Below are 14,833 nucleotides of genomic sequence, written 5' to 3' on the forward strand. Positions count from 1 at the left end.
GTAGATGAGCTATGCGGGGTTTGGCCTAGGGAGTACATACCTGAAGGCTGATGCGGTTTCTAGACCTGAACTGCCCCAGTTAAATCAACGATAATTGATTGTTTTTTTTTTCAGAACAGGCTATAATAGAACTACAACAAAGCTCTATTTTACACATGGGGTTGAAGAGCTACAAAATAATAACCATATGTTTGTAAGTACTTCCATAATAGCCTGCAAAGTGAAAAAGGTCTATATATATAAATAAATAGAGAGAGTCAGCTGTTGCATCTTGTCTCGATCTGCATGCATGCGTGCGTGGTAGAGACAGACTCGATTCGTCCCACGCCTGCATGCATGGGCTGCTTGCACAAGATGGGTAGTACAGTAATAAAATTCTATGGCACACATGCCGAGGTCGGCTAATGTTTTGAAGTTGCCAGACGTGTACGTCAGTACGTGATTCTCGTTGCTCGTGGGCTGCTACTTGCATTCTTACATGTATGGATCTACGATCGTTTTGCTTTAACAGATATCGGCAACAGAGCCACTGCCATCACCTAATGTGGGCTGCTAACTTTTGTTTTTAAGGCGGAAACCGTAGATCAGCTGTTCTGCGGTATTTTCATATTAATAAAAGAGTCAAATATTACAGAAGAGAGGAAAAATAATACACAGGGAAGACAGCCAATCCAATGCCAGTTCTTTCTAACATGATCCCAAAAGATAGGGTTTATTTGAAATCGAACAAACATCACCGATGTGTATCAATCCAATCCTTTAATGACTCCAAGAACTTGTCGTTTATCCTGTGTTGCAGATTCAACAACTCTTGTTTGAGCAGATATTTCCAAGATGTTATTGCTGGAACTTCATTGTGAAAAATCTTCCCATTTCTCTCAATCCAAATGTTCCAACATCCCAAAGTGATAATGTCCATAGCAATCTTTATAGGGAAGGCAAGACTAGTGAGCATAACCTCATCACAAAGAGATACTCGGAAAAAAAAAGAAATCATCACAAAGAGAAATAACTCTACTTCTAGGAGCAATGGTGCACAGAGAGTTGTTCGGAACAGTTTCACATCGGGCAAGAAAGTCAAGCATGTAACGTAGATTCTTGTGGCTGGCCGGCCTCGTACCGTTGATGGGACATGACAGACCTTCTCAACATTTTCCTAGTGAGCACTGCGACAGGACAACTCTGTAGAAAATGGCAGGCCCCATTCAAATATTGCTAATCCTAACAGCTTTGGAAAGCATTGCAAGATCATGAGCTGGTTTGTTAATCACTTTCTAAAAAAATCATGGGGATTATGGGTTGCCTCTCACGAGCGCTTTTCTTCAATGCCTTTTATCGAGGAAAAATGATTTATGGATAGTTTTTGGTTTTATCATTTCAAGAACTCCGAAGAAACACGTGGCTCTAACGATGGTTTCATAAGGCAATTTAGTTATTTTCCTTCAAAATTGTTGCATCCCTTTCCTCATAGGGAATTGGAACTTAACATTACCTTTTTTTATGTCAATACCAACTCCAATTGTTCCTAAGAAGATTCTTCCTGGGATAATAGGACATGAAGAATTGCATTATATATCCATTACTCCCTCCTTTCGGGTTCAAAAGGCCCATCTCAAAATTTTAGATTTCCATTATATTAGGCTCACTTTGAGTCCAATTGAGTTAAAGTACTTTGAGTCAAATTGAGTTAAAGTACTTTGAGTCTCATGCCACATTTAATTCATAGTGATGAGAGAGGGAATTAGTGTGCATGCATCTTATTCTACATGCACCATACAAGTCGAATTGGAGAGAGGGTGCTGCACTTAGTGCTTCTAGAGTCGAACATGTGAGAAATATTTTATTGGGCAGTTTTGTGTCCACAAAACTCGTGTCATCCAGTCACCATCTAGCTTGGTTGATGAGATATCAGATTTGAGCCCTCTATACCGAAAGGAAGGGAGTATAATGAAATCAACCAACATGTAATTTCTATTAGCAATAATAGGGATGCCATCTATCCTCCCTAATGATTTCTTAACAGTCGAGTCTGCTAGATGCAAACTTAAAAACATTCAGTCATAGGTTTCAATCCCAGCACATCATATAAATTTGTAGGCATGGTGGAAACACTAGCTCCTAAATGACACAAATAATTAAATTCCAAGTTATTAATGGTGATTTTAATAGTTGGTTACCAACCATCCTCTATTTTTCTAGGTATAGAAACTTTTTGGTCAAGTTTCCCCCCTTAGCATTTTAGACAACATCAACAATATGTAGTAAAAGCTTTATTATGTTCTAGAACATTAGGAGAATGAATCATAGGATATAAAACCTTCATGACATCAGTATGAGAACAATCAATAGTCTTTCCACCCAAAACAGTGGGATAAATACTAGCACCTAAAACCCGAGTCTTGACCTCTCGAAGCTGACTTCTAATTTTTTTATCACAAGATTAAACACTCTCCGAACTTGCGGGGTTCTTACTAGGTAAAGCCATGACCTCTTCAAGCCCATTCTATTTATCATCATAACTAATGTTCAACAACTAACGTAGTCCACGCAACAAAGGGGGTTGGATGCTACCTAAAGTTTTCACCTCTCCAATACCCCCTGAAATAAGTAATTTTAGCATTTTTAGCCTCTCTTTCTTGTCGCACTTTTTCATGCCTAGCCCTAAGTATAACAAGCATTTGAGCATTATGATCTATAGTATCTTATACATATTTTAAAGACTCGGGAGTTTCGTCCTTAGTCATGATTCTTATTTTAAGCAGTTGAACATCATGAACCAAAATATCAACTTTATGTGATATGTTATTCAGAGCCCTCGAGCAATGGATTGGGGCTGTCACAGAGTGCTGGGTGATGGCGGGTGCCTGCTTGCCGTTGGACCCTATCTTGGTGGTTGACACCCCCAGCTGCCACCCTAGAGAGTATTTTGGCATTCCCCGATGCTAGAAGGTGCTGCATGACATGTACCTTCAGGCTCCATGCCTCCGGCAGGCTAGGGCTCTTGTCTTTCCCCGACTGATCTGCCTTGCGGAGCGGAGGGGGCCACTAGTGGTCAGAAGGAAGGTAGGGCAAGAGAATTTCATGCAATTTAGGATTGGTAGGGGAGATCAACGGCGGCCTAGGGTTTGTGGGAGGGAATATGTGAGGTTTCTATGTGCAATTTCTGCCAGTTTTTTCTTAACCGGTTTTATATAGCGACGCGTGCAGAGATAAAAAGGTCGGTGAGAGGTGCGTGGAGGCCAGGCGAATGTAACCTTGAGGGGATGAAATGACCTACCAACTCCCCTTTCATCGTGGAGATTCACAGTAGGAGCCTCTCCTGCTAATTCTGCTAAAAAAGTCACTCAAAATTTGTGATGTGCCTCCGAGGGGTCCACTAGCTAGCCACTCTACCAAATAGAGAAAATCATGGGTCTCATCAAGATTTTTTCTGTTTTTCGCCCATGTCTAACTTTTTATGAAATTCTGGAGTCCATCAAGGTCTCTTTGCATATGACTCAGTGACGCACTTGGGTTAGCAGTCCGGGGATGGCAGAAGTCCATTCCAGGAGACCCACTTCACCGGGCGCATTCTAGGAGTCCCATTCGACTAGGTGCACTACATTGAATTTCACTCGACTGGACCGCGAGTGCGCTATCATGACAAAGCTTACAATGCAATCAATTGGGGCATTACCATAGTGTACTTACAATGAGTTATAACACATGATCAATGTGTCGTTACCATGAACAGGCTCTAGGCTAACTCAGTTGTTGTCAACCATAGTCTTGCCAGCCCTACATAAGGGAAAGATAGGGAACCCTCGCAGGGGGCTCATGCACATGCATAAACATACACACAAACAAAAATACACTTGTACAATCCTTGGATTGTCCCTCATACAAGGATAGCTAAAAATTCAATAGGAGTATGGTATTTCCTCTTCTATAGCGGCTGAAACCTAGATAAGATCTTTCGTGTCAACCCATCCTGGATCATGCTTGCCCCCAAATCCATAAATATTTGTATTGTTGTGAAGTCCCTACGATCCCTTGAAAATATGACATAAACCAAATAAATTTTTTGGACATGGAACATGTAATTGTGTATGTTGAATGTAAAATAAGTTTCAAGGTCAAATGATGAAGAAGCTATCATTTTGCCTTCAAACCTCACGCTTCCCCTTTGAAAACTATGATCTTCCTCGGAGATGCTTTGGTTTCTAAGCAATGCACATCATAACTTTTGTGAATTTTTCTCAAACTATAATCACATCCTCCAGATTCATATAACGACACCATGCCAAGTTGCATATTTTGAAACTCCATTTACTTTTAAAAATTCAAGAAAAATCAACAATCTAAATATTTTTGAAATTTTCCCAACGGAAGTTTGAATTTAGCAAAAATAAACTTTTGGATAAGACCTACAAATATAATCAAAAAATTAAATAGCATTTTCAAACAATTTGTGGGCACGTTTCATGTACTTGTATCTCAAATTTGAATTATATCCATTAAATACCTAAAATCCATTTAATGCCTTGAAGTTAGCAAATGAACCCTAAAATTCCAAATTTTGACATGAAACATGAAATGATGTATGTTGCATGTAGAAAATTTGGACTCTTTTGGGTCAGTATGTTTTCAACGTGCTTCATATGCTACCTTAACATGCCATTTTCAAATGTAAGAAATCCCAATGTCAATGATGTTGAACGACAAACTAAAACTATAATTACTAAAACCGGAAAACTACATTGCGATAACTATAAAATCAAGATTAAATTAAATGATAGAACTGCAATGAACACGATGCTTCTGCATTGCCGTAAAAAAATTAAGTGAAGTCATCATCACTATTATCACTAACCCCTTTCCTGGCCAGATCGTTAAGTAGGTTGGTTCCACATGTGATCTGCATTTATTTTTTGGGCATAAAGTCATCACGAAAATCGTAATCCTCATCCTCATACAATTTCTTGGAGCTTGTGACACCCTCTGATGATGCAACACTCTTACCCAATCTAGTATTCTTTGAGCTTGCATCATCCTTCATTGAGGCATATTGATCTTGCACCATCCTTCGTTGATGCGTGACCCTTGGATGATTCAATGATAACCCACAAGAATAGGGGGTCGTTTGTAGCCTTTTTCGATAAATAAGAGTGTCGAACCCAACGAGGAGCTAAAGGTAGAACAAATATTTCCTCAAGTTCTATCGACCATCGATACAACTCTATGCACACTTAACGTTTTCTTTACTAGAACAAGAATAAAACTAGGAGTACTTTGCGAGAATAAAACTATGAATAAATTGCAAGATAATAAAAGTAGATAGCATTTGTCACACAAGAAAGTCATTTGTCCCTAGCTGATCAATAACTAGACCGGTGATCATTATTGCAATTTTATATGAGGGAGAGGCATGCGCTAACATACTTTCCGTACTTGGATCATATGCACTTATGATTGGAACTCTAGCAAGCATCCGCAACTACCAAAGATCATTAAGGTAAAACCCAACCATAGCATTAAGTATCAAGTCCTCTTTACTCCCATACGCAAGAACCCACTTACTCTAGTGTGTGCTTCTGTTCACTTATGCCACCCACCATAAGTGAATCATGAACGTATTGCAACACCCTACAGCGGGGATCCCTCATGTTTGTGCGACACGGAGGGCACCGTAGAATAGAACGAAAATTAAACATACAACTCAAACCAATCACGATCATCAATTAACCCATAGGACAAAACGAATCTACTCAAACATTATAAGATAGCCATAAAACATTGGGAAATAATATATAGCGTTGAGCACCATATTTAAGTAGAGATTACAGCGGGTAGAAGAGAGGATACACGGCTGCATAGAGGGGGAGAGAGTTGGTGTTGGCGGCGGCGAAGTTGTTGGAGTAAATCGCCGTCACGATGATTGCCCCGGCGGCGCTCCCGCGCCGCCGGGAGAGAGAGGGAGAGAGAGCCCCCTCCTCCTTATTCTTCCATGGACTCCCCCCTAGATGGGAGGAGAGTTCCCCCTCTGTTCATGGCTTCCATGGCGGCGGAGGGGCGAGAGCCCCTCCTAGATTGGATCTATCTCTCTGTTCTCTTCTGTTTCGCGTTTCTGTTTTCTAGCCGAAAACCATTTCTTATATTCCCGTAGATCCGTAACTCCGATTGCGCTGAGATTTTAACATGATTTTTTTTTCCGGATATAAGCTTCCTTGTGCCCGAAGTATAGCAGGAACTGCCTTACGAGGTGACAACAAACCACCACCACGCGCCTGGTGTTGGGAAATGTTGCATGGAAAACAAAAAAATTCTACGCACACGCAAGATCTATCCGTGGAGATGTATAGCAACGAAGGGGGAGAGTGTGTCTACGTACCCTCGTAGACCGTAAGTGGAAGCGTTTCACAACGCGGTTGATGTAGTCAAAATTTCTTCGCGATCCAATCGATCTAGTACCAAACATACGCCACCTCCGCGTTCTGCACATGTTTCGCTCGGTGACGTCCTCCGCCTTCTTGATCCAGCAAGATGGCGAGGTAGTAGATGAGTTCCGACAACACGATGGCGTGGTGACGGTGATGGTGATGTGATCTCCGTAGGGCTTCGCCTAAGCACTACGAAAATATGACGGAGGGAGTATACGGTGGACGGGGGCGCTGCACACAGCTAAGACAATGTTGTGTCCTTGTGTGGTGCCCCCTCCCCATGTATATATAGGTGGGAGGGGAGCGGGAGGCTTCCAGGGCAGCCAGGGAATGCCCCTAGGGGCTAGCTGCCGGCCCTAGGGCTCCTGCCCTCCTGTGCCCCCTTTCCTTGTATGGACAAGGGGGAAAGGAAAGAGGGGGAGAGGGAAGGAAGTGGTGGTCCAACTCAACACTTTCCTTTCCTCCTCTCCTTTCCTTTCTCTCCCCATATGGCCGGCCCTATAGAGGGTGCACCAGCCCCTTGTGGGCTGGTATGTTCCCTCACTTGGCCCATAATGCCCATATCTTTGCAGGGGATGCCCGAAACTCCTTCCGGTGACCCGATAAGTACCCGGTAACCTCCGAAACACTTCCGGTGTCCGAATACCAATCTTTACCTCTCGACCATTTCGAGACTCCTCTTCATGTCCTTGATCTCATCTGGCACCCCGAACAAGATTCGGTCACCAAAACACATAACTCATATAACACTATATCGTCAACGAACATTAAGCGTGCGGACCCTATGGGTTCGAGAACTATGTGGACATGACCAAGACACCTCTCCGTCCAATAATCAATAGCGGAACCTGGATGCGCATATCGGCTCCTACATATTCTACGAAGATCTTTATCGGTCAAACTATTATGACAACATACACAATTCACGTTGTCCATCGGTATGTTACTTGACTGAGATTCGATCGTCGGTATCTTCATACCTTTTTCCATCTCGTTACCGACAAGTATCTTTACTCGTTCCGCAATACATATACTGTAACTAACTCATTAGTCACTTTGCTTGCAAGGATTCTTATGATGTTCATTACCGAGAGGGCCTAGAGATACCTCTCCGATACTCGGAGTGACAAATCCTAATCTCGATCTATGCCAACTGAACAAACACCTTCGGAGATACCTCTACAGCATCTTTATGATCACCCAGTTATGTTGTGTCGTTTGATAGAACACAAGGTATTCCTACGATATCCGGGAGTTGCATAATCTCATAGTCGAAGGAATATGATTTTGACATGATGAAAGCAATAGCAATAAACTGAACGATCATTATGCTAAGCTAACGGATGGGTCTTGTCCATCACATCATTCTCCTAATGATGTGATCCCTTTATGAAATGACAACACATGTCTATGGTTAGGAAACCATAATCGTCTTTGATCAATGAGCTAGTCTAGTAGAGGCTCACTAGGGACACAGTATTTGTTTATGTAGTCACACATGTATTTAAGTTTCCCATCAATATAGTTCTAGCATGAATAATAACCTTTTATCATGAATAAGGAAATATAAAATAACAACTTCATTATTGTCTCTATGGCATATTTTCTTCAGTCTCCCACTTGCACTAGAGTCAATAATCTAGATTACATTGTGATGAATCTAACACCATTGGAGTCTTGGTGCTGATCATGTTTTGCTCGTGGAAGAGGCTTAGTCAACGGGTCTGCCACATTCAGATCCGTATGCACTTTGCAAATTTCTATGTCTCCATCCTTGACCTTTTCATGAATGGAGTTGAAGCGTCTCTTGATGTTTTTGGTTCTCTTGTGAAACCTGGTTTCCTTCGCCAAGGCGATTGCTCCAGTGTTATCGGATATGAACTCCCTCATCCAGACTCCTTCATGCGCTGCTTCTGAAGAGGCTATGTACTCTGCTTCACACGTAGATCCCGCGACGACGCTCTTCTTGGCACCGCACCTACTCACAGCTCCACAATTCAACATAAATACGTATTCGGTTTGTGACTTAGAGTCATCCGGATCAGTGTGGAAGCTGGCATCGACGTAACCATTTACGACGAGCTCTTCGTCACCTCCATAAACGAGAAAAATATCCTTGGTCCTTTTCAGGTACTTCAGGATGTTCTTGACCGCTGTCCAGTGATCCACACCTGGATTACTTTGGTACCTCCCTGCCAAACTTATGGCAAGGCACACATCAGGTCTGGTACATAGCATAGCATTCATGATATAACCTATGGCTAAGGTATATCGAATGACTTTTATTTTCTCTCTATCTTCTGCAATGGTCGGGCTTTGAGTCTGACTCAACTTCACTCCTTGTAATACAGGCAAGAACCCTTTCTTTGACAGATCCATTTTGAACTTCTTCAAAACTTTATCAAGGTATGTGCTTTGTGAAAGTCCAATTAAGCGTCTTGATCTATCTCTATAGATCTTGATGCCTAATATATAAGCAACTTCACCGAGGTCTTTCATTGAAAAATTCTTATTCAAGTATCCTTTTATGCTATACAGAAATTCTATATCATTTCCGATCAACAATATATCATCCACATATAATATCAGAAATGCTACAGAGCTCCCACTCACTTTCTTGTAAATACAGGCTTCACCATAATTATGTATAAAACCATATGCTTTGATCACCTCATCAAAGTGTATGTTCCAACTCCGAGATGCTTGCTCTCCATAGATGGATCGCTGGAGCTTGCACACTTTGTTAGCACCTTTAGGATCGACAAAACCTTCTGGTTGCATCATATACAACTCTTCTTTAAGAAATCCATTTAGGAATGCAGTTTTGACGTCCATTTGCCAGATTTCATAATTATAAAATGCGGCAATTGCTAACATGATTCAGACTGACTTAAGCATTGCTACGGGTGAGAAAGTCTCATCGCAGTCAACCACTTGAACTTGACGAAAACCTTTCACGACAAGTCGAGCTTTGTAGATGGTGACATTACCATCAGCGTCCGTCTTCTTCTTGAAGATCCATTTATTCGCAATGGCTTGCCGATCGTCGAGCAAGTCCACCAAAGTCCATACTTTCTTCTTATACATGGATCCTATCTTAGATTTCATGGCCTCAAGCCATTTATCGGAATCTGGGCTCATCATAGCTTCTTCATAGTTCGTAGGTTCTCCTTGGTCTAGTAACATGACTTCTAGAACAAGATTATTGTACCACTCTGGTGCGGATCGTGCTCTGGTTGACCTACGAGGTTCATTAGTAACTTGATCTGAATTTCATGATCATCATCATTAGCTTCCTCTCTAGTTGGTGTAGGCATCACGGGAACGGTTTTCTGTGATGAGCTACTTTCCAATTCGAGAGAAGGTACAATTACCTCATCAAGTTCTACTTTCCTCCCACTCATTTCTTTCGAGAGAAACCACTTCTCTAGAAAGGTTCCATTCTTGGCAACAAAGATCTTGCCGTCGGATCTGTGGTAGAAGGTGTAACCAATTGTTTCCTTAGGGTATCCTATGAAGACACACTTCTCCCATTTGGGTTCGAGCTTATCAGGCTGAAGCCTTTTGACATAAGTGTCTCAACCCCAAACTTTATGAAACGACGGCTTAGGTTTCTTGCCAAACCACAGTTCATACGGTGTCGTCTCAACGCATTTAGGCGGTGCCCTGTTTAACATGAATGCGGTTGTCTCTAATGCATAACCCCAAAACGATAGTGGTAAATCGGTAAGAGACATCATAGATCGCACCATATCTAATAAAGTATGGTTACGACGTTCGGACACACCATTACGCTGTGGTGTTCCAGGTGGCGTGAGTTGTGAAACGATTCCACCTTGTTTTAAATGAAGGCCAAACTCATAACTCAAATATCCGCCTCTGTGATCAGATCGTAGAAACCTTATTTTCTTGTTACGATGATTCTCCACTTCACTCTAAAATTCTTTGAACTTTTCAAATGTTTCAGACTAGTGTTTCATCAAGTAGACATACCCATACCTACTCAAATCATCAAGTGATTCCAAAAATCCATCCGTATGGAGTTTCTTCATGTGCTTTACACCAATATGACCTAAACGGCAGTGCCACAAATATGTTGCACTATCATTATCAACTTTGCATCTTTTGGCATCAATATTATGAATATGTGTATCACTACAATTGAGTTTCAACAAGAATAGACCACTCTTCAAGGGTGCATGACCATAAAAGATATTATTCATATAAATAGAACAACCATTATTCTATGACTTAAATGAATAACCATCTCGCAATAAACAAGATCTAGATATAATGTTCATGATCAATGCGGGCACCAAATAACAATTATTCAAGTCTAAAACTAATCCCGAAGATAGATGTAGAGGTAGCGTGCCAACGGCGATCACATCGACCTTGGAACCATTTCCGACGCGGATTGTCACCTCGTCCTTAGCCAATCTTCGTTTATTCCGCCGCTCCTGTTTCGAGTTACAAGTATGACAAACCGAACCAGTATCAAATACCCAGGCGCTGCTATGAGCATTAGTAAGGTACACATCAATAACATGTATATCAAATATACCTTTGTTCACTTTGTCATCCTTCTTATCTGCCAAGTATTTGGGGCAATTCCACTTTCAGTGACCAGTGCCTTTGCAGTAGAAGCGCTCAGTCTCAGAGTGGCAACTTGCTTGCCATTCTTCTTGAAGTTCCCTTTCTTTCCCTTGCCCTTTTTCTTGAAACTAGTGGTCTTGTTAACCATCAACACATGATGCTCCTTCTTGATTTCTACCTCCGCGGCCTTAAGCATCGCGAAGAGCTCGGGAATTGTTTTGTTCATCCCTTCACATTATAGTTCATCACGAAGCCTTTGTAGCTTGTTGGCAGTGATTGAAGAACTCTGTCACTGCCACAATCAACTAGAAGATCAACTCCCAGCTATGTCAAGTGATTGTAATACCCAGACATTTTGAGTATGTGTTCACTGGCAGAACTGTTCTCCTCCATCTTGCAGCTATAGTACTTGTTGGAGACTTCATATCTATCAACCTGGACATTTGCTTGAAATATTAAATTCAACTCTAGGAACATCTCATATGCTCCATGACCTTCAAAACGTCTTTGAAGTCCCGGTTCTAAGACGTAAAGCATGGCGCACTGAACTATCGAGTAGTCATCAGATCGAGCTTGCCAGACGTTCATAACATCAGCTTCAGCTCCTACATCAGTCCTTTCACCTAGCGGTGCATCAAGGACATAATTCTTCTGTACAACAATGAGGATAATCCTCAAGTTACGGACCCAGTCTGTGTAGTTGCTACCATCATCTTTCAACTTAGCTTTCTCTAGGAACGCATTAAAATTCGGGCGAACGGTAGCTCGGGCCATTGATCTACAACATAGATATGCAAAACTATAAGACTAAGTTCATGATAAATTAAGTTCAGTTAATCAAATTACTAATGAACTCCCACTTAAATAAACATCCCTCAAATTATCTAAGTGATACGTGATCCAAATCAACTAACCCATGTCCGATCATCACGTGAGATGGGGTAGTCATCAATGGTGAACATCTCTATGTTGATCATATCTAATATATGATTCACGTTCGATCTTTCAGTCTCCAGTGTTCCGAGACCATGTCTGTACATGCTAGGCTCATCAAGTTTAACCCAAGTATTCTGCATGTGCAAAACTGTCTTACACCCGTTGTATGTGAACGTAGAGTCTAGCACACCCGATCATCACATGGTGCTTCGAAACGACGAACTTTGGCAACAGTGCATACTCGGGGAGAACACTTTTATCTTGAAATTTAGTGAAGGGATCATCTTATAATGCTACCGCCGTTCTAAGCAAAATAAGATGCATAAAAGATAAACATCACATGCAATAAAAATATGTGACATGATATGGCCATTATCATCTTGTGCTTTTGATCTCCATCTCTAGAGCATCATCATGATCTCCATCGTCACTGGCTTGACACCTTGATCTCCATCATAGCGTCGTTGCGTCAAGGTCGTCACGCCAACTATTGCTTCAACAACTATCGCTAATGCATAATGATAAAGTAAAGCAATTACATGGTGTTTTCACTTCATACAATAAAGAGACAACCCTAAGGCTCCTGCCGGTTGTCGATATTACAAAACATGATCATCTCATACAACAACATATATCACATCGTATCTTGACCATATCACATCACAACATGCCCTGCAAAAACAAGTTAGATGTCCTCTACTTTATTGTTGCAAGTTTTGCGTGGCTGCTACGGGCTTCTAGCATGAAAGGTTCTTACCTACGCAAAAACCACAACGGTGTTTCATCAAGTTTGCTGTTTTAATCTTCTTCAAGGACCAGCCATAGTCAAATTCGATTCAACTAAAGTAGGAGAACAGACACCCCCTAGCCACCTTTTATGCAAAAATAGTTCATGTCAGTCGGTGGAACCGGTCTCATGTGCGTGGACATGTAAGGTTGGTCTGGGCCGCTTCATCCCACAATACCGCCGAATCAAAATAAGACGTTGGTGGCAAGCAGTATGACTATCACCACCCACAACTCTTTGTGTTCTACTCGTGTATATCATCTATGCATAGACCTGGCTCGGATGCCACTGTTGGGAAACGTTGCATGGAAAACAAAGAAAAATCTATGCACACGCAAGTTATATCCATGGAGATGTATAGCAATGAAGGGGGAGAGTCTGTCTATGTACCCTCGTAGGCCGTAAGCGGAAGCGTTTCACAAAGCGGTTGATGTAGTCGAACTTTCTTCGCGATCCAACCGATCTAGTACCGAACGTACGACACCTCCGCGTTCTGCACACGTTCAGCTCGGTGACGTCCTCTGCCTTCTTGATTCAGTAAGATGGCGAGGTAGTAGATGAATTCCGATAGCACGACGGCGTGGTGACAGTGATGGTGATGTGATCTCCGTAGGGCTTCGCCTAAGCACTACGAAAATATGACCGAGGCAGTAAACGGTGACGGGGGCGCCGCACACAGCTAAGACAATGTTGTGTCATTGTGTGGCGCCCCCTCCCCATGTGTATATAGGTGGGAGGGGAGAGGGAGGCTGCCAGGGCGCGCCCCTAGGGGCTAGCTGCCGGCCCTAGGGATCCTGCCCTCCTGTGCCCCCTTTCCTTGTATGGACAAGGGGGAAAGGGAAGAGGGGGAGAGGCAAGGAAGTGGGAGTCCAACTCCACACTTTCCTTTCCTCCTCCCCTTTCCTTTCCCTCCCCATATTGGCGTGATACGTCTCCACCGTATCGTTAATTTATGAAGTATTCATGCCATGTTTACAATAATTTTATATGGTTTTGGCATGATTTGCATGGAACTAACCCGGACTGACGCTGTTTTCAGCAGAACTACCGTGGTGTTGTTTTTCATGCAGAAATGAAAGTTCTCCAAATGAGCTGAAACTTTTTGATGATTTTTTTGGAACAAAAGAGACCCCCGAAGCTTCATGGAAGGACCAGAAGGTGAAGGAGTAGGGCACAAGACACTGGGGTGCACCAGGGGGCCCAGGCGCGCTCCACTGAGTTGTGCTCACCTCGAGGCCCATCTTCTCGTGATTCCAACGCTGAAAAATCCTATAAATAGAGAAACCATCAAAAATAACCCTAGATCAGAAGTTCCGCCGCCGCAAGCGTCTATACCCACGAAAAACCAATCTAGACCCGTTCTGGCACCTTGCCGGAGGGGGAAATCAACTCCTGTGGCCATCTTCATCATCCCGGCGACCACCATGATGAGGAGGGAGTAGTCCACCCTCGGGGCTGAGGGTTTGTACCAGTAGCTATGTGTTTAATATCTCTCTCTCTCTCTCGTGTTCTTGAGATGTCACGATCTTGATGTATCGCGGGCTTTGTTAATATAGTTGGATCATATGGTGTTTTCCACTCTCTACCTTGTTGTGATGAATTGGGTTTTCCCTTTGAGATTTCATTCTTATCGGATTGAATACTTTTATGGATTTGAGAGCACTTGATACATGTTTTGCATATGAATACCCGTGGTGACAATGGGGTATTATATTGATTCACTTGAGATACGTTTTGGCACTCAACTCGCGGATTCCCGAGGTGACATTGGGGTAATCTATGCATACGGGTTGATGCATGTTCTCGTCTTTTATTTCTCCGGTAGAAATCTTGGGGCACTCTTTGAAGTTCTTTGTGTTGGATTGAGTATTATAAATCTGAATTTGTTTTAGTGTTATTTTAGTACGAACTCTAGATAGATCGATCGAAAAGGATAACTTGGTGTTATTTTGGTACGAACTCTTGATAGATCGATTGGAAAGAATAAATTGGTGTTATTTTAGTACGAACTCTTGGATAGATTGATGGGAAAAAATAGCTACAAAAAATTTCTTCTGATGTTCTCCGCTAGATAGGAACTTTGGAATGATTCTTC

Source organism: Triticum aestivum, chromosome 5D (genome assembly GCF_018294505.1).
Source record: "Triticum aestivum cultivar Chinese Spring chromosome 5D, IWGSC CS RefSeq v2.1, whole genome shotgun sequence".
Lineage (NCBI taxonomy): Eukaryota > Viridiplantae > Streptophyta > Magnoliopsida > Poales > Poaceae > Triticum > Triticum aestivum.